This window comes from Dendropsophus ebraccatus, chromosome 3, assembly GCF_027789765.1.
Source record: "Dendropsophus ebraccatus isolate aDenEbr1 chromosome 3, aDenEbr1.pat, whole genome shotgun sequence".
Lineage (NCBI taxonomy): Eukaryota > Metazoa > Chordata > Amphibia > Anura > Hylidae > Dendropsophus > Dendropsophus ebraccatus.
The window spans coordinates 88,389,674-88,402,556 of NC_091456.1; the positions used below are offsets into that span (position 1 = coordinate 88,389,674).

The following is a 12,883-nucleotide window of genomic DNA, read 5'->3' on the forward strand; positions in this document are numbered from 1 at the left end:
GATAAGGCTGTGTACAATACAATACATAAATAAGGCTGTGTACACTGCAATACAATACATAAATAAGGCTGTGTACACTGCAATACAATACATCAATAAGGCTGTGTACACTGCAATACAATACATAAATAAGGCTGTGTACACTGCAATACAATACATAAATAAGGCTCTGGACACTGCAATACAATACATAAATAAGGCTCTGTACACTGCAATACGATACATAGATAAAGCTCTAAACAATGCAATACAATGCATAAATAAGGCTGTGGACACTGCAATACAATACATAAATAAATAAGGCTGTGTACACTGCAATACAATACATAAATAAGGCTCTATACACTGCAATACAATACATAAATAAGGCTGTCTACACTGCAATACAATACATAAATAAGGCTGTGTACACTGCAATACAATACATAGATAAGGCTCTGTACACTGCAATACAATACATAAATAAGGCTCTGTACACTGCAATACAATACATAAATAAGGCTCTGTACACTGCAATACAATACATAAATAAGGCTGTGTACACTGCAATACAATACATAGATAAGGCTGTGTACACTGCAATACAATACATAAATAAGGCTGTGTACACTGCAATACAATACATAGATAAGGCTGTGTACACTCCAATACAATACATAAATAAGGCTCTGTACACTGCAATACAATACATAAATAAGGCTCCGTACACTGCAATACAATACATAAATAAGGCTCTGGACACTGCAATACAATACATAAATAAGGCTCTGTACAATGCAATACAATACATAAATAAGGCTCTGTACACTGCAATACAATACATAAATAAGGCTCTGTACAATGCAATACAATACATAAATAAGGCTCTGTACAATGCAATACAATACATAAATAAGGCTCTGTACACTGCAATACATTACATAATAAATAAGGCTGTGTATACTGCAATACAATACATAGATAAGGCTCTGTACACTGCAATACGATACATAGATAAAGCTCTAAACAATGCAATACAATGCATAAATAAGGCTGTGGACACTGCAATACAATACATAAATAAGGCTCTGTACACTGCAATACAATACATAAATAAGGCTCTATACACTGCAATACAATACATAAATAAGGCTGTGTACACTGCAATACAATACATAAATAAGGCTGTGTACACTGCAATACAATACATAGATAAGGCTCTGTACACTGCAATACAATACATAAATAAGGCTCTGTACACTGCAATACAATACATAAATAAGGCTCTGTACACTGCAATACAATACATAAATAAGGCTGTGTACACTGCAATACAATACATAGATAAGGCTGTGTACACTGCAATACAATACATAAATAAGGCTGTGTACACTGCAATACAATACATAGATAAGGCTGTGTACACTCCAATACAATACATAAATAAGGCTCTGTACACTGCAATACAATACATAAATAAGGCTCCGTACACTGCAATACAATACATAAATAAGGCTCTGGACACTGCAATACAATACATAAATAAGGCTCTGTACAATGCAATACAATACATAAATAAGGCTCTGTACACTACAATACAATACATAAATAAGGCTCTGTACACTGCAATACATTACATAATAAATAAGGCTGTGTACACTGCAATACAATACATAAATAAGGCTCTGTACAATGCAATACAATACATAAATAAGGCTCTGTACAATGCAATACAATACATAAATAAGGCTCTGTACACTGCAATACATTACATAATAAATAAGGCTGTGTATACTGCAATACAATACATAGATAAGGCTCTGTACACTGCAATACATTACATAATAAATAAGACTGTGTACACTGCAATACAATACATAGATAAGGCTCTGTACACTGCAATACATTACATAATAAATAAGGCTGTGTATACTGCAATACAATACATAGATAAGGCTCTGTACACTGCAATACAATACATAGATAAGGCTCTGTACACTGCACTGCAATACATTACATAATAAATAAGACTGTGTACACTGCAATACTATGCATAAATAAGGCTCTGTACACTGCACTACAATACATAAATAAGGCTCTGGACACTGCAGACTCTTACACATTTATGTACTTTTAACTCATTGCCATGAACATATAACTTAGTACTACAAGTCCAGGCAAAGCTATGAAAATTGTGCAAAGCAAAGCTAAACCTTGACTAATAAAGAGTCATCCTACAGCACTCATAAGGGGAAAAAAACCCTCTGGAGGAAACCTCTAGGGGACCATGGCTGAAGGATGGCCCTACCCTTGGGCTTAGAGGGTTAATGCCATACTGTAACTAATCAAATTAAAATCAAATAGATATTGTCATCACATATATGGTACCATGCATATGTACCATATACCAACAGATGAGATTGACAATAATACATGCTTTATTACACTAGCAAAAAGAGAAGTTGAAGACTAAAAATTATTAAAGGGGGAGTGTGGGAGGAAAATGTATTTCTCCGGATCTTCTTGTGAGAGAGAGGAAGGAAGAGACAAGACAGAAAGTTATATATTTTCCTAAATCCCACCCTCCTCGAAGGAATACACTAGGAATATACTTCTTCCTCTTAAAGTGTGCCAGTAATCATAAAAATCTTTTCACATGTCATAGAGACATGTCAAAAGTTTTGATTGGTCCAGATCTGAGTGTTCAGACCCATACTGATCGGCAGAACGAGCGGGGAGAGGACTGCACTGCATCGTGGTCCTCTCCCGGCTCTGTCAGTGAAAAGAGTCAGGCTCCATAGACTGACTCATAAGGTGACACAGAGCAGGGATAGGATCAAACTTAGCGTGGCTTTCTCCCGGCTTGTTCTCACAATCAGTATGGGTCTGAACACTTAGACCCAGACCGATCAGAACTTTTGACATGTCTTTATGATAGATCAAAAGATTTTTCTATGACAGGTAGGGTCTTATTCGACAGGCCGATGGGGCCCGATAATAACTGTAAACGAGCGCTGATCTGCTAAATCACCGCTCGTTTACTGGACCTATTACACGGCCCGATTATAGTTTAACAAGGATGGACATTGTTATCGATGTCCTTGCAGCAGTTGCTTAAACTTTATACATTACCTATCCAGGCTACAGGACTCCTCTTTTGCGTTTTTCTTCTCCCTGGGTCCCGAGTGCTCCAGCTTCAGAGTGGCCTGTCTCAGCTGACAGGCCACTCAGCCAATCACTGGCCGCTCTGAAGCTGGAGCGCGTGGGACCTGGGGAGAAGCATAGCGCAAGAGGAGCCTTGCAGGCTGGATAGGTAATGTAAATCGCCAGTCGCCGGCCGCGCACCACTATTACACATAGAGATGCGCGGTTGGCGCCTGACAATTATAGGTTCAAACCTATATCAACGATCAGCAGATGATAGTTGTCATCGGCTGATCGTTGTATTTATTCCACAGAGCGATAATCGGGACGATTCATGGAATAGGCCCCTTACACTTTAGGGCTGGGTTCACACTATGTATATTTCAGGCAGTATTTGGTCCTCATGTCAGGTCCTCATAGCAACCAAAACCAGGAGTGGATTGAAAACACAGAAAGGATCTGTTCACACAATGTTGAAATTGAGTGGATGGCCGCCATATAACAGTAAATAACGGCCATTATTTCAATACCACAGCCGTTGTTTTAAAATAACAGCAAATATTTGCCATTAAATGGCGGCCATCCACTCAATTACAACATTATGTGAACAGAGCCTTTCTGTGTTTTCAATCCACTCCTTGTTTTGGTTGCTATACAGCCTCAAATATACTTAGTGTGAACATAGCCTTAAGCAGTACCACCTTAAAGTGTCACTGTCATTTATTTATTTTTTTCAGAAATCAATAGTACAGGCGATTTCCCCCTCCTTTCCCTCCCCTCTCCATAGAACAGACAGGGTTGTGTCTGATGCAACAAGTCACAATTTCCTGATATTTAGCAGTGAATGGAAAAGAGGAGGAAGGGGGGGGGGGGGCCTGGGAAAAGGCTTTTTGAAAGCAGATAATGGCATATTTGCCTAATAAACCCAATTACAAAGTTTCTTAAAATAAATAAAAAAAAAAAAAAATATATATATATATATATATATATATATATATATATATATATATATATGACTCTTTAAGTGTATACAACTATGCAGACAAGACTGAAGGGACTATAGGTTTCCCCTTCCAAAGTCATGTCCCTCTTTGCTTTGGGCTCCGGTGGAGTTTATAGTAATAAAAGACTTTAATGGGAAAGCTAATTTTATTTTTTCACTTTTTAATTTATTTTTTTTTACGTCTTTTTTTTATTTCTTGATGTGATTGCTTGTATAGTACTCAGAAGTACATCCATACTGCTTTGCACTATGTCTGTCACTTGCTCACTACTGACAGCATCTACAAGATTAATCTGCTGACATTACAATGTGTGTTCCAGCGTTGGCAAATGTGGTGGCCGCTGTCCCATCTCAGTCGGTAATTTGCTGAGCAGGCTGTCACTGCCAAGACAAGTCTCAGAAGTGGCAATGGCAGTGGTCATAAGTAGACCCAGAGACTCTGCAGGAAGACACCAGGGGAGCATGTACGGGTAAGAATAAAATATTATGTTTATTAAAGGGCATTACAATATCAAAAGTTTCTGAATGTGGGAGTACCCCTTTAAGTTGGGATCCTCTACCAAAGGTGTTTCACAAAAGATGACTGGTGAATGTAAAACCTGATTGAGATTCAAGAAAGAAGAACATTTAGGGATAAATGAATGCAGCAGATTGAGCAGGGCTTTATCTGGCAGAATGGTGGTATGTGGCCCAGCAGAAGAACATGCCTGTAGTTCACTAACCTTCTTTGTCGATGTGACTGCCAGAAGTAGAGTGGTCTTGAGGACAGCATATCTGACAGGAACCTCCTCCAGGTGCTCAAATGGTTTGGTACAAAGATACTTCAGAACTACAGAAGGATCCCATCTAGTAACATGTGTGATAACTCTGACCTGGACTCTAATAGTGTTAGGAGAAAAACCTTTATCATACCCTGCCTGAAGAAACTCCAAGATATCTACATCTGAAGGAGCACTGGAAGTCCATCTTCTTAAAGGAACACTAATCTTGGGCTAATCTTTTAACTCTGGTACATGCCCTGTTTGTTGCTTCCCTCATTGAGAGAGCACACCTAACACCCTGATAGAAAAAAAACATTGTCTGCCAGGTAATGGGAGCAGAATTTATCCAGTTTGGCATTTTTCTTGTTGCCATAAGGTCTATCTTCGGGGTTCCTCATGTGGAGGTCATTCCTTGGGATCTCTTCCTTAGGACTAGCTGATTGGTCGGCTATCACATTCTGAACTTAATTTATGTGGGTTGCAGACAACCTTATTATTCATGTCTCTGCCCAACAAAAGATCTTCTCTACCACTATAAAAAAAAAGACTTTTATTCTAGGGCCTCCTGGTTGTTGATTTAGTAGACGGCTGCAAGGCTGAAGATAGGGAGCAGAATGAACTAGACAGGGGGATGTGACAAATGAACAATGTAAAGGGCTTCTTAAGGCCCTATTCCACGGAACGATTATTGGCTGTTACGGCCGATAATCGGCACGTGGAATAAAAGGCAATGATCAGCCGACATTGTTCATATCAGCTGATCGTTGTGTCACTTGTTTTTAAAACATGTTAAAAAACAAGCAACTGTAATAGCAGCAATCTGCTGCCGTTGCTCCGTGGAATAGGAGCGGCAGCGGCAGATTGCCGCTATGCTGTATGGGCTGCCCGGACGATTTAGCGATCACCCGGGGAGCCCCTCCGCAACTTTGTCAGATACAGAAACCCCTTTTACACCCATTCCCAAGCAGTAGCGGTCTTTGGCACCAAGCATCCCAAGCAATCGCTTGGGGCCCCCAACATCCAGGGGGCCCCCCACGCCCCGCTCTTCTCAAGACCACTAGACAGGGCCGCTGCCCCGCTCGCTGCTGTGATTTGAACTGTAACTATGAGCACTCGTAATGAGCGCTCATAGTTACATGCAGCAGCAGCACTGACAGGGCGGGAGCTATTGGCTCCCTTCCTGTCAGTCACTCTTGTGGCCGCAGGAAGGGTTTTCCTTGCGGTCACAAGTGGCCGCTCTGTCCTTGTGGTGTCGGTGCTCCAGTGACATCACTGGAGCATGGGCACCAGGACAAGGGGAGCGCGGCCTCTTGTGACCGCAGGGAAAACCCTTGCGGCCACAAGAGTGAAAAGAACAGGAGACGCCTGGACCCAGGTGAGTATAAATATTAGTTTAACTGTGTTATATACTATATGGGAGGGGGAGCACACAGGGGCCTGTGTAACTGGGGGAGCGCACAGCGGGGTTCTATATAAATGGGGGGAGCACGCAGTGGAGCTATATAATGGGGAAGACACAGGGGGCTATAGACTACTGGGGCTTCACAGAGGGGTCTATATATTACTTGAGTCAGCACACAGGGGGTCTATATACTACTTGGGGCAGCAGGATGGGGTCTATATACAACTGGGGGAGCACACAGGAGGTCTATATCCAAGTGGGGGAGCACACAGGGGGGCTATATACTACTTGGGGAGCACACAGGGGGGCTATATACTACTGGGGGGGCACACAGGGGGTCTATATACTATTGGGGTAGCACACAGGGGGTCTATATACTACTGGGGTAGCACACAGGGGTCTATATACTACTGGTAGGGCACACAAGGGGTCTATATATTACTGGGAGAACACACAGGGGTCTATATACTACTGGTGGGGCACACAGGGGGTCTATATACTACTGGGGGAACACACAGGAGTTTGTATACTACTGGTGAGGCACACAGGGGGTCTATATACTGCTGAGGCAGCACACGGGGTCTATATATAACTGGGGGGCACACTGGGGTCTATATACTACTGGGGCAGCACACAGGGGGTCTATATACTACTGGAGGAGCACACAGAGGTCTATATACTACTGGTGGGGCACACAGGGGGTCTATATACTACTGGGGGCAGCACACAGGGGGTTTATATATAACGGGGAGCACACAGGGGGTCTATATATATAACTGGGGGAGCACACAGGGGGTCTATATATAACTGGGGGCAGCACACAAGGGGTCTATATACTGCTGGAGGAGCACACAGTGGTCTATATACTACTGGGGGAGCACACAGGGATCTATATAATACTGGTGGAGCACACAGGGGGTCTATATACTACTGGGGGAACCACACAGGGGGTTTATATACTACTGGAGGAGCACACAGGGGTCTATATCCAAGTGGGAAAGCACACAGGGGGGCTATATACCACTGAGGGAGCACACAGGGGAGCTATATACAAGTGGGGGAGCACACAGGGGGTCTATATACTAGTGGGGGAGCACACAGGGGGTATATGTAACTAGGGGCAGCACACGGGGTATATACGACTGGGGGCAGCACACAGAGGGTTTATATACAACTGGGACAGCACACAGGGGGTCTATATACTTTTGAGGGAGCACACGGGGGGGCTAAATATAACTAGGGGAACACACAGGCGTCTATACACTACTAGGGGAAGCACACAAGGGGTATATACTACTGAGGGGAAGCAAACAAGGGGTATATACTACTGGCGGCTGCACACATCGCCCCTGTTCCCAAGCATGAGGCACCACTGGCTGGAGAATGTGGTTTGGAGTGGTAGTAAGTGCAGGCTGAGTGCTCAGAAATACAATATAAAACCATGATAGTAGCAGCTATAGTTTAGTTCATACGTTTGAAAGTTCAAACTTTTCAGTTATAAGAAGTGCCAGGAGGTTTCCTAGGGAGCAGAGGAGGCGGTGCCAGGAGGATTCATAGGGAGCAGAGAAGGCGGGTGCCAGGGGATTTATAGAGAGCAGAGGAGGCAGTGCCAGGAGGATTCATAGAGAGCAGAGGAGGCAGGTGCGAGGAAGATTCATAGGGAGCAGAGGAGGCGGGTGCCAGGGGGATTCATAGGGAGCAGAGGAGGCGGGTGCCAGGGGGATTCATAGAGAGCAGAGGAGGCAGGTGCGTGGAAGATTCATAGAGAGCAGAGGAGGCAGGTGCAAGGAAGATTCATAGGGAGCAGAGGAGGCAGGTGCAAGGAAGATTCATAGGGAGCAGAGGAGGCAGGTGCAAGGAAGATTCATAGGGAGCAGAGGAGGCAGTACCAGGAGGATTCATAGGGAGCAGAGGAGGCGGGTTCGAGGAAGATTCATAGGGAGCAGAGGAGGCGGGTGCCAGGAGGATTCATAGGGAGCAGAGGAGGCGGGTGCCAGGAGGATACATAGGGAGCAGAGGAGGCGGGTGCCAGAAGGATACATAGGGAGCAGAGGAGGCGGGTGCCAGGAGGATTAAAAGGGAGCAGAGGAGGCGGGTGCCAGGAGGATACATAGGGAGCAGAGGAGGCGGGTGCCAGGAGGATACATAGGGAGCAGAGGAGGCGAGTGCCAGGAGGATACATAGGGAGCAGAGGAGGCGGGTGCCAGGAGGATACATAGGGAGCAGAGGAGGCGGGTGCCAGGAGGATTAATAGGGAGCAGAGGAGGTGGGTGCCAGGAGGATACATAGGGAGCAGAGGAGGCGGGTGCCAGGAGGATACATAGGGAGCAGAGGAGGCAGTTGCGAGGAAGATTCATAGGGAGCAGAGGAGGGGGGTGCCAGGAGGATTCATAGGGAGCAGAGGAGGCGGGTGCCAGGAGGATACATAGGGAGCAGAGGAGGCGGGTGCCAGGAGGATACATAGGGAGCAGAGGAGGGGGGTGCCAGGAGGATTCCTAGGTAGTAGAGGAGGCGGGTGCCCGGAGGATTCATAGGGAGCAGAGGAGGCGGGTGTGAGGAAGTTTCATAGGGAGCAGAGGAGGCAGGTGTGAGGAAGTTTCATAGGGAGCAGACAAGGCGGGTGCCAGGAGGATACATAGGGAGCAGAGGAGGCGGGTGCCAGGAGGATACATAGGGAGCAGAGGAGGCGGGTGCCAGGAGGATACATAGGGAGTAGAGGAGGCGGGTGCCAGGAGGATTAATAGGGAGCAGAGGAGGTGGGTGCCAGGTTGATACATAGGGAGCAGAGGAGGCGGGTGCCAGGAGGATTCATAGGGAGCAGAGGAGGCGGTGCCAGGAGGATTTATAGAGAGCAGAGGAGGCGGGTGCCAGGAGGATACATAGGGAGCAGAGGAGGCGGTTGCGAGGAAGATTCATGGGGAGCAGAGGAGGCGGGTGCCAGGAGGATTCATAGGGAGCAGAGGAGGCGGGTGCCAGGAGGATACATAGGGAGCAGAGGAGGCGGGTGCCAGGAGGATACATAGGGAGCAGAGGAGGCGGGTGTGAGGAAGTTTCATAGGGAGCAGAGGAGGTGGGTGCCAGGAGGATTCCTAGGTAGTAGAGGAGGCGGGTGCCCGGAGGATTCATAGGGAGCAGAGGAGGCGGGTGTGAGGAAGTTTCATAGGGAGCAGAGGAGGCAGGTGTGAGGAAGTTTCATAGGGAGCAGACAAGGCGGGTGCCAGGAGGATACATAGGGAGCAGAGGAGGCGAGTGCCAGGAGGATACATAGGGAGCAGAGGAGGCGGTGCTGCCTGTAATGGAGGAGAGGAGGCGGGTGCCAGGAGGATTCATAGGGAGCAGAGGAGGCGGGTGCCAGGAGGATTTATAGGGAGCAGAGGAGGTGGGTGCCAGGATTTATAGGGAGCAGAGGAGGCGGGTGCCAGGATTTATAGGGAGCAGAGGAGGCGGGTGCCAGGATTTATAGGGAGCAGAGGAGGCGAGTGCCAGGATTTATAGGGAGCAGAGGAGGCGGGTGCCAGGATTTGTAGGGAACAGAGGAGGCGGGTGCCAGGATTCATAGGGAGCAGAGGAGGCGGGTGCCAGGAGGATTTATAGGGAGCAGAGGAGGCGGGGGGGCCAGGATTTATAGGGAGAAGAGGAGGCGGGTGCCAGGATTCATAGGGAGCAGAGGAGGTGGGTGCCAGGAGGATTTATAGGGAGCAGAGGAGGCGGGTGCCAGGATTTATAGGGAGCAGAGGAGGCGGGTGCCAGGATTTATAGGGAGCAGAGAAGGCGGGTGCCAGGATTTATAGGGAGCAGAGGAGGCGGGTGCCAGGATTTATAGGGAGCAGAGGAGGCGGGTGCCAGGATTTATAGGGAGCAGAGGAGGCGGGTGCCAGGATTTATAGGGAGCAGAGGAGGCGGGTGCCAGGATTTATAGGGAGCAGAGGAGGCGGGTGCCAGGATTTGTAGGGAACAGAGGAGGCGGGTGCCAGGATTCATAGGGAGCAGAGGAGGCGGGTGCCAGGATTTATAGGGAGCAGAGGAGGCGGGTGCCAGGATTTGTAGGGAACAGAGGAGGCGGGTGCCAGGATTCATAGGGAGCAGAGGAGGCGGGTGCCAGGAGGATTTATAGGGAGCAGAGGAGGCGGGGGGGCCAGGATTTATAGGGAGAAGAGGAGGCGGGTGCCAGGAGGATTTATAGGGAGCAGAGGAGGCGGGGGGGGGGGGGGCCAGGATTCATAGGGAGCAGAGGAGGCGGGTGCCAGGAGGATTTATAGGGAGCAGAGGAGGCGGGGGGGGGGGGGCAGGATTTATAGGGAGAAGAGGAGGCGGGTGCCAGGATTCATAGGGAGCAGAGGAGGTGGGTGCCAGGAGGATTTATAGGGAGCAGAGGAGGCGGGTGCCAGGATTTATAGGGAGCAGAGGAGGCGGGTGCCAGGATTTATAGGGAGCAGAGGAGGCGGGTGCCAGGATTTGTAGGGAACAGAGGAGGCGGGTGCCAGGATTTATAGGGAGCAGAGGAGGCGGTGCTGCCTGTAATAGAGGAGAGGATAGGTAACTGTCTGTGCTGCCCATAGGAGCTGGGTATTAGAGCGGACTCTTGGTTATTCTTATATGTAAGTTGATGTTTTTGTATGTATTTACACAATGTTATTTGGCTCCAGGCTCTGTGAGGCTGGGTCCTGTTGTCAGGCTGGAGACCTGGGAAGGCGTAGCATACACACATGGTCCTCCTCTATACCAGCCTGTGGCATCTCTAGTGTAGCCCAGTGCTGCTGCTCTGTGGTAGCCGCAGTGTGAGGATCGATACCTCAGCCAGCCCCCCGTGCTCCGCACCGACCTGCTCTGCAGCATGAGGAATGAGCTGACAACACGTGGGCGGGGCGCAGGCGGCAACAAGTGGGCGGGGCCTGTCATCCTCCTCACAATGCGCCTATTGATCGGGAGGCGCGCTGTCGCGCTGGGGGGGGGTTGCGTTACCCGATGACGCGAAGTGAAGTAAACATTGCCGAGTAGTAGCGCTTTATTTAATACTAGTTACAATCGCAGCCCACGGCCTCCGCTATTGTATACGTTTATTTGTGTAAGTAGCGGGCAAAGAGTGTAATCTCGCGATAGCCAGAAGGGAGCGGAAGGAACCAATCAGAGGCCAGCGTCGTATCTGGCGCTGGCCCCAGCTGTCAGTGCACGGGAGGAGGAGGAGGTCGCGCTGTCTGGAGGAGCCCCTGTGTCTGCGCTCTCCGCCCTCCCCCCGCCGGCTCTCCGCCCCTCTGTCTGCTCGGCTCCATCCCGCCCCGGGTCGCTCGTCACGTCCGGTAGCCGGAGGTTGTGAAGGAGGCCGCGGCCAGGAGTATCAGCACCCGGGGAGCCGTGCAACACAAAGAGGCCGCAGTGTGACCGAGGCCCGGGGCCTGAGACGCAGGTGAGACGTGACTGGTGCTGGACTGACAGCTCGCCCTGACCCCCTGCCGGGCCCCCTCCCTCTGTGTGTGTGTACACGGCCATCAGCAGGCGTATATACTATACACAGCAGCACAGAGGCTGGACCAAGGCTCTGTTCACACTGGCGGATTCTGCCAAACACTGACAGAGTCCTCCTCACCATCAGACATGACACTGGGGGCTGTCACTGCCCACTGGCATCTGCTTCTAGGGTGGAAGAGGTGATGCCAGGGTGGGCAGAGGTGAGTGCTGCGCTACAGTATATGGCTGCATCGCTTCTGATCATATATACATATATATATATATATATATATATAGAGAGAGAGAGAGAGAGAGTCTGCTTTATCCAGTGGGCCAGGAACCTATGTGCTCAGGTATCAGCCTCTGGTACAGTCTTACTTAAAGGGATTTTCCCTTAACTGAGTTAAATTTACTTTTCTTATCCATATAAGTTCTGTATTTGGAGACCCGCATAATGTTAGCCAGTGACACTATTCATATGTTAGTAGAGACGGTCTCAGGATACGGCATGCTGCCAGCGTCTGGTAGGTCCGAGCCCTCTACCAAATGGCTAGAAGCGGTGCTGCCACTTTCCTGATGACTCTGTTATAGACTGTCCTGAATGGCGGCATTGTTGACCATTGACAGTAATAGAGTGGGCATGGGGGGGGGGTCTTCACATTGCTGCAGAAATGTTTCTGTTGTGATGTACTAGCACGGTGGCGCACAGGTTTTTGTGTTTTACCTGTGTTTGCCAAACTCTGAGCACAAGGCCTATTGTGAGTAGACAAGCACTATATGGCGCTGCGGAATATGTTGGTGCTTTAAAAAATGTAATACAGTATGAAAATCATGGCACAAAAATGCAATAAAAAATATCAGCAGCTGTAGACAGTGTTGTGATGGGTGATGTATACAGAGGTGTTGAGAACCACTGCGCCGTCCGACCATCTCGATCTCCCACATAGACCTTTGTGGCCAATATTTTAAACAAGAGTTTTTAACTTCTATTAGCAGAGGTTGGTGATGCCAGCACAACATTCACATTGTGCCTTGGTGAGAATAGCTCTCACCAAGGGGTATTTCCATCTCTGCTAATATAGGTATACTTGTAGGTCTCGCCAAGTTAAATATTTGTGGAAATACATTAATTCAAATTAGTCTCCTTCT

General features: G+C 48.0%; 1 protein-coding gene across 1 annotated transcript in view; it reads left to right on the forward strand.

The window, feature by feature from the left end:
* Window positions 1-11,232: 11,232 nt before the first annotated feature.
* ZBTB5 (zinc finger and BTB domain containing 5) overlaps window positions 11,233-12,883 on the forward strand; it is a 7,191-nt gene continuing 5,540 nt past the window's right edge. The window contains exon 1 of the mRNA XM_069964368.1: window positions 11,233-11,693. The gene's annotated coding sequence lies outside the window, so the exon portion shown is untranslated. The remainder of the gene's footprint in view (window positions 11,694-12,883) is intronic.